The sequence below is a fragment of the Sparus aurata genome, chromosome 4 (genome assembly GCF_900880675.1).
Source record: "Sparus aurata chromosome 4, fSpaAur1.1, whole genome shotgun sequence".
In the NCBI taxonomy this organism is placed as follows: domain Eukaryota; kingdom Metazoa; phylum Chordata; class Actinopteri; order Spariformes; family Sparidae; genus Sparus; species Sparus aurata.
This window is the reverse complement of record NC_044190.1, coordinates 19,929,786-19,939,953: the sequence shown is the minus strand read 5'-3', so window position 1 is coordinate 19,939,953 and position 10,168 is coordinate 19,929,786.

The window sequence follows — 10,168 nt, the reverse complement described above, 5'->3', positions numbered from 1 at the left end:
TAACTGGATCTCTTTGAATTTGAATTGAAAACCCCTAATCTAAAGGTTTCACCAGCATGCTGGGAATTTTTAGAAAAATGTATATTCCAGGTGCAAATGCCAACTCGTGCACATGAGCACATGAATGTAGGCAGCTTGTTTATGCAGTCTTGGAAAACAGAGACACAAGTGCAATCCTGACAGCACAGCACAATCTGGGTGAGGGTTAGAAGAGGTTGAAAACACTGAGTAAGAAAAATACAGTATCAGCAGCGGACGTTTGGACGGGCTTCAACAACAGTCATCATCTCATCTCATCCAGTAGACAGTTTTCTAATTCAACTAATGAGGTGGGAGGAGAGAGCAGGCTGATTTCACTCATAGGAAAGGTGTTTCTGTCTATGAGGTATAAAGACAAGAACACAACAATATCCCAATATTATCCCAACTCCATCCAAGTTAACACACAGATCCCTACATTTGCATGTAAAAGCAAATTACTTCTACTGGAATCGGATCAGTTGGTCCACGTCTTTAGATGTCGGCAACCAAATCAGACTATCTTGGTCCTCAGAGGATGATTGCTGCCTGCTGACTTAAGTCATCCTTTGACTTTTCCGCTTGCACCACCATGTAGTTGACATGTGTAGACACATTAAAGAGGTCATATTATGCAAGTTGTTGGTTTCATATAATTATGTAACACCTGTTACATAGTGAAACGCATAAGATGTAAAGGCTCGACTCCAAACCAGGCATTCAAGGCGGTACAGGCGCAGTGTTTTCTGTGTGAGAGAAACTCCCTTTGGTGTGGATTCTTTACTTTGCAGACTTTTAACATGAACAAAAATGCTGCATAACACAATAAAGGAAAGGCAAAGAAACCCCAAAGCATAATATGACCTCTTCAGTGTTCCCCTTAGAATGAATTGTAATAAATATGGTGTTCCTTTTTTAGGGGGCCAAGCCCGAGGGGCCGAGGGAACGCGTATACAAGCATACACTTTCCTAGGACCAGTGGTGCTAGGAACCCTATTGTAATTGTAAAGATTTTTATTTTTATTTTTCTCTGGCTAAAAGTGGTGCTGCAGGCTAAACCGTGCAAGGGAGGGCGGTGCAATTTGGAGGGTTGGTCCAGACTCCTGTGAATATCTCAGACACAAAAAAACGACATATATCCGCCTGCAGGGGGCGCTATAACCTAGGCCAACACGTTTTTGCCTATAACTCCCAAACCGTATGTCGTACATTCAAAAACCTTGTATCCTCAGATTCCCTGAATGGAGCTGAATCACTTTGCGATCGGCCAAGTTTTTTCGCAAAATCGCAAAAACTGGAAAACCTACTTTTTCGAACTCCTTGGGATTTTGTCAGATCTGCGTGAAACTTGGCACGTACACTCTTCAGCTGGATCTGATCTAAAGTTATCAAAAGAATTTTGCTTGCTCAAAAAATGCGCAAATTATTCACGAACACATTTCTGTAGCTAGCTATAAAAATGTAAACTGTTTGATATCTCGGTCAAACTAAATGCTATTAACACCAAATTTGAGATCCTTGGTTGCCATGAGACTGGGAAGGGATGAGCCGAATTTGGCGAATTTTGCTCACTAGGGGGCGCTAAAAATATAGGAAATGTATATCTCTTGAACGGCTACACCGATTTTTACGAAATTTGGTCAGTATGATGTAGGGCCAATCCTGATGCCATATCTTGAAGGTGGTCATGACTAGTCAATGTAGGCGTGGCTTATTACAACAAATCCAAATCGGCACACATTCAGCCTTTTGCACTTCCGGTGCACTTCCCATTACAGCGAATACCACGGCTCAGACGTTGGCCTGTGTCCTCACTTTTGCCCCAAGCCCGTCATCCTTTGGGGCCAACTTCTGTGGGCTCTGCTGTGCGCGGTGTCCGAATCGCGCGGGGGGCTTGGCCCCCGTTCATAACTGCTTGCAGTTCTAGTTTTCCATTGCTATAATCAGGTCAAAATTTTAGAGCCACTGTTTAATGTGTCTGAATATTCCTTCAATGACACTGACATTCCAGATCCATGCAGTTAGGCTACAACAGGGACACAATTGTTGTACAACATTTGTCTATCTTTTTGAGTTAGTGTAAAAAGAGAAATTGCTTAGTCACACATTTAGATCAGTTCACTCCAAATGTTTGGAGTAGCAGCATGGGTCGTCAGCCCCAGTTCCACTACACTTACTTTTAGTAGGAGTATTTTAAAACTTCATGCATAAGAAAATAAAGCAAAGGAGATCAAAGGCAACATGTTGTCTATGAGAAGAGTTTGTGTGAGTTAAACTAACAATGCAATATTAGTAACACCACAGTAGGTATTTTTGGCACCAGAACTGCACTTTACATGTCTTTCCTCGGCACCATTGCTACACCAAACATCTAAGCACAGCACAATCAATACCAAATACTGCATGTATTTAGTGATTAGCATAAGAGTATAACATTGTGGCTGCAGTGTTAGTTTGTTTTGGGATTTATTTCTGTATAGTAATTCGTTGAAAAAGCACTTCTAAGAATTACAAAACCTCTGGCAGACATTGACCAGTGTGATCTTATGACCTATATCACGGCCCGTGTGGAGGCTGAGCCTTGGTTGCGTCCTCCCAGTCTTCCCCCTGATTCAAACAGACACTTTTGACTGTGCCATTTTCATTGTTCTAACGACTATGGCCAGTAATTGAAACGTTTCCTTGAATTTTTCCAACAATTTGACATTTGTAAGGGCAGGAGATGAATAGGGAGGTAAAGATAAATGGGATTGATGGTGGGCATGAAAGTGGACGGCAAAATCGAAGAAAATGTCATTTATCATGAACTTAACAAATACACTATTTGCAGCTTGAAAGCAGTGAAGCGCCAGAGTAATCAACTCCAGTCTGCAGCCATTTTCATCCCATGCTGGATGACCTTAAAACATCAATTTTGAGTGGTGTAGTGAAATAATGAGACACGCGCTGGAGTACATAGGGTGCAACAAACAAGTCAGTGAAGCAGTTACAAGTAGTGAGAAGAAGAAGAGCAGTGAATGTGTGGAAAAAGACAAGAGAAGGAAAAATCTAAATGACCACTGTGCAAGACTAGGCACAACCAAACAATGGAATGCATCATTTGGTCTTCACGTAGAACATCAAAAACACATCTCCACAAAGGATAATGTTTTTCACTCGGATAGTTTTTGAAAGTTGAACTACCCACGTCTCTGGGGCTGTTTAATGTGACAGCCTGTAATGAGGCTGGACTGTACAATAGTCGGTCAGTGATAACTAAGGTAGACTGAGAGGGAAGCTGTCACCAATGATTCTACATGACAGTAATTGGAAAAAATAATCAGAGACCGCGAGGGTGGATGAATGGGTAAAATAAAGGTTGACACCATTTTCATTTTCATTAAATCAACCAACCAACATCAATTATTTTCCACGTCAGAGCAAGAGCAATTATTTTTGGCATTAAGAATGTATTTTATTCTTCTCCCCTTTCTTTCAGTTTTAGAATATTTACCCTAAATTGAGCAAGAGGAGGGAATAGGAATGAGCAACAAGAGGGGGGGAGGAGAACTTAATGTCTGCAGTGGATGTTTTTCATCTCTCATTGAGGCAGTCTTAGGAGTCGTTGTCAGTTTCGTCTGATCTCCAGATCTCTTTTCTCTGATTGGAAAGTGGACTCTACAACCTACCTATAGTCCCCTCTCTCTCATGGCAGCCATCTTTTTGCCTCTTGCCCAGAAAATGCCACGTTTACAGATGGGGGGCACTCCACAGTCAGGGCACGTTCAGTGAGTCATTACTGAGAGGAGGAAGGAGGAGGAAGAGGAAGACAGATGTGAAGGAAGAGACAGATTAAGGGACAAAGTGATTGAAAGGTAAGAGACATGAAATAAAAGGATGGAATGGGGATAAGGTGAGTCACAGAAAGAGGTTTTGAAAACAGTTACAACAAAGGAAGACAAAAGCGTGCCTCTACGTGCACTCTCCGTCAGATATTTGCAAGCAAGGGTAGAAAATTCTGAGTGTTTCTCAGATTGTAAGGAATATTTCGTTTTTTCCCCTCTTACAGCAGCCTGCAGTTAGACTTCATCAGTCCAAATTAATGAGCTCCTTGAAAAAAATGTGCCATCCATCTCAATCCTTCTCTCTCTGTTTCTTCCCCTTTCATTTGTCAATATCTTTCCATTTATCTTGTAAGACTTAAATATGCTATCATTTATGCACTACTTATGCTGGAGGTACATGTCATTAGGGACAAATTAAATCTTAAGTTTCAAATTTTATGAATGTTAAATTCAGTAAGTCAAGAAAACAAGTACTCAGCCGCAGCACAGAAAATAATTTTATATTGTATGCATAATGTCAGGTTTGCAGCTTAATAAACTCTAAATTGGACTCCCACAGCATCTGTTTGGACAAGTGGTTTCGTTTGCCTTTCAGTGTCTAAACCATCACCACCCTAAAGGGAAATATCTTTTAATAAAAATCTAGCATCCCAGTGATTCTAGCTTGCTTTAAAATACCTTCTTTTTTTTCAGTGAGCCCTGAAGTCGTCAGTCATCCTCGATATTTTTTTCTCAAATTGGAATGGCTGAAGTATAAATACTGTCTGGTGGGTGAGTATTGAATGCCCTGATTGAAGAAAGACCTGCAGCTACCTTATAGGTATATGTGGTATTCAGCTCTTTTCAGCCCAACAGAGAAACAGATTCTGAACAGAAACTGTTTGAACCCAGCCATTTGGAGACTTTTTTCTCAAGAAAAATTATAGTGTCTGTCGTCTCAGCAAATGCCCAAAAACATTTTACATTGAAATTATGAAGTGTCTAAGAATTGTGCCTCGAAGGAGGAAATTGCGTGATGTCACTGTAGACCCACACAGTCTGCACAGGGAGGTGGTGGGTCAGACAGAGTGATCAACAAAAGGACTTAACCGTATGTTATTCAGATTATAAAATTGATTTAGATCGAACAGCAGTGCAGTATAAGATCATGCCAATACAATATGCAATTTCTAAAAGAATCTGACTTCTAGAACAAGTGAATGTGATAATATCATCTACACTGTCAACACAAAATGTTTATACTGACTCTGCAAAAGGAAATTGAAGCATGTTTATATTTTTAAGGTTATGGTTAGGCAACTCAAAGCAATGAAGAGACTATGCTATCTAGTACTCAATATTAATCACTCTCCATCACGAAGGCAAGCAGACCACAATCTTTCCCAACATTCAACAATGACCAGCACCCTTCGTTTTAACAATTTAAAATATCATCCTGACATCCCATCAAAGGCCTAAAATATAGGGTTCAACCTATTAGAATCAATGGTCCAATAGTGTCTAAAAGTGTCTGAAAGCTAGTTATTTTCCTGCCCTTGTACCAAATGTACTTATTTCTCAGTTCACCCTCACCTCACCCCTCATCAGACTTGTTACAATTTTACAAATCATCCACTGAATATACGGGAGTGTCATTTACCACAGTTGATGGAAACATCTGTAGCAGATACGGCTGCAATCCCCCATGGAAAAAACAGCATCGTGTTTTCATAATCAGCTTGCAAAAAAAAGGAGAAAAAAAGGAAAAACATCATTCCCTATGCAGATTTATGCACTACTGGCCAACATTTTTTTTAGATCCCATAAAAAGAAGAAATCTTTACTAGACTTTACTCCCTGTTCATACTAAGCTTATCCTTGTGGTCCACACTGATGCTTGTGAAGTTAGTCTTGGGGTTATGGTTCAGTAGGCAAGGATGTATACACAGCAAACCCTCAAATCTTTTTCTTGAGTCTAAACTGTGCAATAGGAAACCATTCTGCTCAGAACTATAATGTTTTGCTGCAGTCTGGGTCCTTCGAAAATGGTCAACCTGCTGCATGGCAGGTGCTTTATAGTGGCAATGGATCACTTATCCCTCCATTGGCTGTTTAAACCATCAGAAATCCAGCATCCAAACAATAAGGTGGTCTCTTAGGCTGCAGATTTTCACTCCCAACATAATATTTCAAACAAGAGCTTTAAATCTTTGTTCAAGTCCATATGGAAGGCCCTGCAGCAGAGCTGTGAGAGCCAGGCTCTCAACCAAGCCCTTGAAGATAAAGCAGAGTTATCAGGAGATATAACACAGAGACCGAAACAGGTATATTGGCAAGAAGATTTCAAACGCAAGAAATTTGCCTTGGTGATTTTGGTGTGCATTACAGTAAACATAGTAGGTAGGATAAATAAAACAACTATTTAAAAAAAAAAAAAAAAAAAAGAGCAATCATTGCAAGCACAGAGGTATGAATAGAAAGTAGAAGACTGACAATATAATATGTGAAGTATGTATAATATGTTAATTAGATGAAAATGAAAATAAAAGAGTTTTGTACAGGAATGTGGAATGTATTCACCAGGGAAATTGCTACAGTACACAGTATGCTGTATTGGAATATCTGGATTCTGCAAGATGGTATTCCACAAAAGCGGTAAGCCAGAAAAGATAAGCAAAAATGCAATGCACTGTTTTAGACAGCAGGAGAGAAGATAGACATACCAGTAGAAAATTCATCACTGTGTATTCATTCTCCAGAAATTCTGGAATTACGACCTTGTAATTTTTTATGCCTGAAGCTTTACAACCCAGGTTGCCACAGCTCTTACATCAAGACTTGCTGGATGTGACACTGGGAGACACAGTTTCAGACCGACAAAAAGAGGCTGAGCCTTATGACAATGTCCATAACTGTGAGTGAACCCTAAAACTGCGAGCCTTCAGTGAAGCTACAGCCAGCTAGTGCATCGCAATCATGGTAGAATTGATGCTTCCTTTTCTTGACAGTACCAGCAGAAAGGATTGCGGATTACTTCTCACAGTGGGTGGGACTCTTTCTCTTGGAGGAAGCATTGGCAGAGCAGGCACAAGCAATTCTGTCTTGGTGAGGTGCAACAGACATCAGAAGAATTCCGATTTCTCTCTTTAAAGTCTACCGTGTAGGATTTAGTTGCATCTAGCGGTGAGGTTGCAGATTGCACCCTAATGTATAGTTCTTGCTTCACCTTCCCCTTCTAGGTGTATAGTAGAAAATCTTGAGATTTTGAAAACATGAAAGGCCTGCTCTAGTGCCAGTGTCAAAAGGACACTTGACAATGTGAATCTGCCTCCACTGCGATGCTTTTGTGCTTTTGAAAAAGACCTTACGTGTGAATGTGTTGAATAACCCCAGTCGCATCATTTGTTAATAGGGAAAACATTGGCAAGATGTCAACCAAACGGCAATTTGTCATGGATATCTCCCCAATAGGTTACCGCTTCCCATACTACAGGTTTCTGATGTAACTTCCATTCTTTTGGGCCACCATCTCCAAAACTTATGTGTGTCATCTGTGAAGGAAACATTTAAATGATTTGTGAACCTGGAAACTCCTACAAAATGTATTATCAACTCTTCTAGCCCTCGTGTCTCTTGTATATATTCCCTTTAAACAAGAAATTGGAGTATGCATCCACCACCACTGTTTCGGATGTTAGAAGTCTGACTGGACAGATGTAGTCTGTTGGTAAAAGCCTATCAGTGGGCGCCACTATCTGCTACGTTAAACAACAACCGCCAAGCTAACAACCTACGTGCCTAAAATAGCAGGTTACCCTAACACTGACCTAACTAATTAACCTGGTCGCTAACAGGACAAATTTCTGCAAGCTAGCAGCTCTGACCTATTACTCTGCAGGAGTTTTCCAATTTTAAACCCTGGATTCACCTCCTTAGGTGCAAAACAATGTGCTAGTGGGGAGACATGTACCATCGCTGCATCCTCGGTCTAGCACTGCCAAGACAACTGTGATTGGTTTCAAGAAATGCATACAAGCCAAAACCTTTTGCCCCCTACATTAGCTAGACCTTCTCCAGTGCTAAGACAGTGCTGTGCAGATAGTTTTGGCAATGCAAGGAAATGGAAGACATGGTAAACATGACATTGGCCTACAACAACAGCAAGAAAAGGAATATTTTCTTCTGAAATGTTATGCCTAAATTTATTGCATTTATACATAAATACTAACATTTTTCCAACACCAACCTGAGTACATGAACAAAAACACAGTTAGCATCCTGGTTTAGCTTTTGTAGCTAGCTGCATATGTGTTAACCTCTAGGGCTAACCAAGCTAAATGTTTAGTTAGCTAAGTCACAAAGCAACTATTCTTAGGAATATTCAACATGTTTTACGTAACCTTTAATTTGAAGACCATAGCTGAAATCTACTGAAAATTTCATGTAAGTAATCTTTAGTGGACCTGTTAAATTATGATCTGTAAGATGTGGCATTTGATCATTCAATTCAGTTTCAGCGAAACACTACAAAAGAAGTTTAAGAAGACAGTGTTTAAACTAGTACAACAGATTATCAGCTTTGCATGCCTGACTGCTCCGAACATTCCTTACCTGATTATATTAGCATGTTAGTTTATTACCTTACATGTGTTTTAGGGTTGACGGGGAGGAGTGAGGGGTGGGAATCAGGTTTCTAGGGCAACATTGTTTAGGATTTATGACTGTAATCAGTGAAATGAGTCACTGAACCTCTGTATGCTGTTACAAGGAGGGGGAGGTGAGAAGATGTAGGGCATGAATGAAAGAAAGGGAAATTGAATGATAAAGGTTGAGGCTGTGGTACAGCAGACTACAGTGAAATCATAAAAAACAACAAGAATAATTAAGTATTAGATCATAATGATTGTCCGTGAAAATTGTATTCAGGTGAATGCAGTGCCGACACTTCAGAGTGAAACAGTTGAACTCTATTAACTTGAATTTAATGAAAATTTTAGAATACAATTAAAAAGATAAATATGGCTCCACAGATGTTTGTTTTTTTTTATCTGATGTATTTAATGTTTGGGAAAGGAGTTGATTGATTTTGTTATTTGTATCTGTATTTACTCAAACAGACCTCTTAACATTCTTTAAACAAAATAGAATAAATAGCCAGTCAGGTACTCAACATATATTTTATTAAGCAATTATATCAACATCCATTCCACTTTAGACTCATTTTCATGGTTTGTACAGTTGTGCATGTAGTACTGGAGACATTGGGTGATGAAATAAGCAGTCACAGAAATTGTATCTAATCATATATAATGAATAAAAATGATGTATCTAAATGCAGGAACAATACAATAATATGATAATAATAATAATAGACCAGAAGCTCCCCATGAAAACTCTGATCTTAATCCTATTCTGTTACTCTCAGGCCTCCCACCCATGTCCCTTACATACCCTTCTTTGCTAGCCTTGAAGAATTCACTTAGAATTGGCAGTATTTCATTTTTACATTTCAGCCCTCTTGTCCAACACAGCAGTAATCAGTACTTCTGTTTCTTACAGGCATCTGTTTCATTCGATAAAAATTTCAGGGGGTGTGAGTAAGTGAATCATCATCAATAAGGTGGCATATAGTGCTGCCAAACTGAGCACTGTTAAACTGGTATGTCACAGAGTGACTGCCCTCATCTTGTGCCTTGGTGTGTGTGTGTGTGTGTGTGTGTGTGTGTGTGTGTGTGTGTGTGTGTGTGAGCGTGTGCATGCGTGTGTGTGTGTGTGTGTGTGTGTGTGTGCATAAGTGTGCGTGCGTGCATGTGCATGAAAGAGTGAGAGAGTGTGTGTGATGGGGGTGCTGAAGCCATGGTAAAGATTGTTCCAGTCAGTTAATTGATGCTGTGACAGGGAACATGTCAGGATACAGTGTCATCTGTCAGAGACAGCTAATTAGATCACACTGTAGTTCTTCCTCCTTCTCTTTTCCCCCCTCTTTTGCCCAGCCGTCCCCTCTCTCCCTCTCATCTTTTTCAAAATTCACAGGGTAATTTTCCCCCTGCCTGCTTTAAAGTAACACCAGCCATGAAACAGATAAGACAGCAACACAATTATGAATATATTTGCATTCTGCTTTTAATTAGAACTTTTGTAATTGCGGCAGCTAACCTATTTTGTAGTGACAATTTCAAAAGTTAAATCAATTTGAACAAGCATGAAAGTGGCAGGGAGGAAACAGCCGTGCCTGAATAAATAAATGAAATAGAGCCACTTGAGTTTTAATTATAAAAAGCATCACCATGTGTCGTCGTTTGAAATGAAGGCTGTTGAGAGATTGTTGCGATAACAAGCCCATGCCA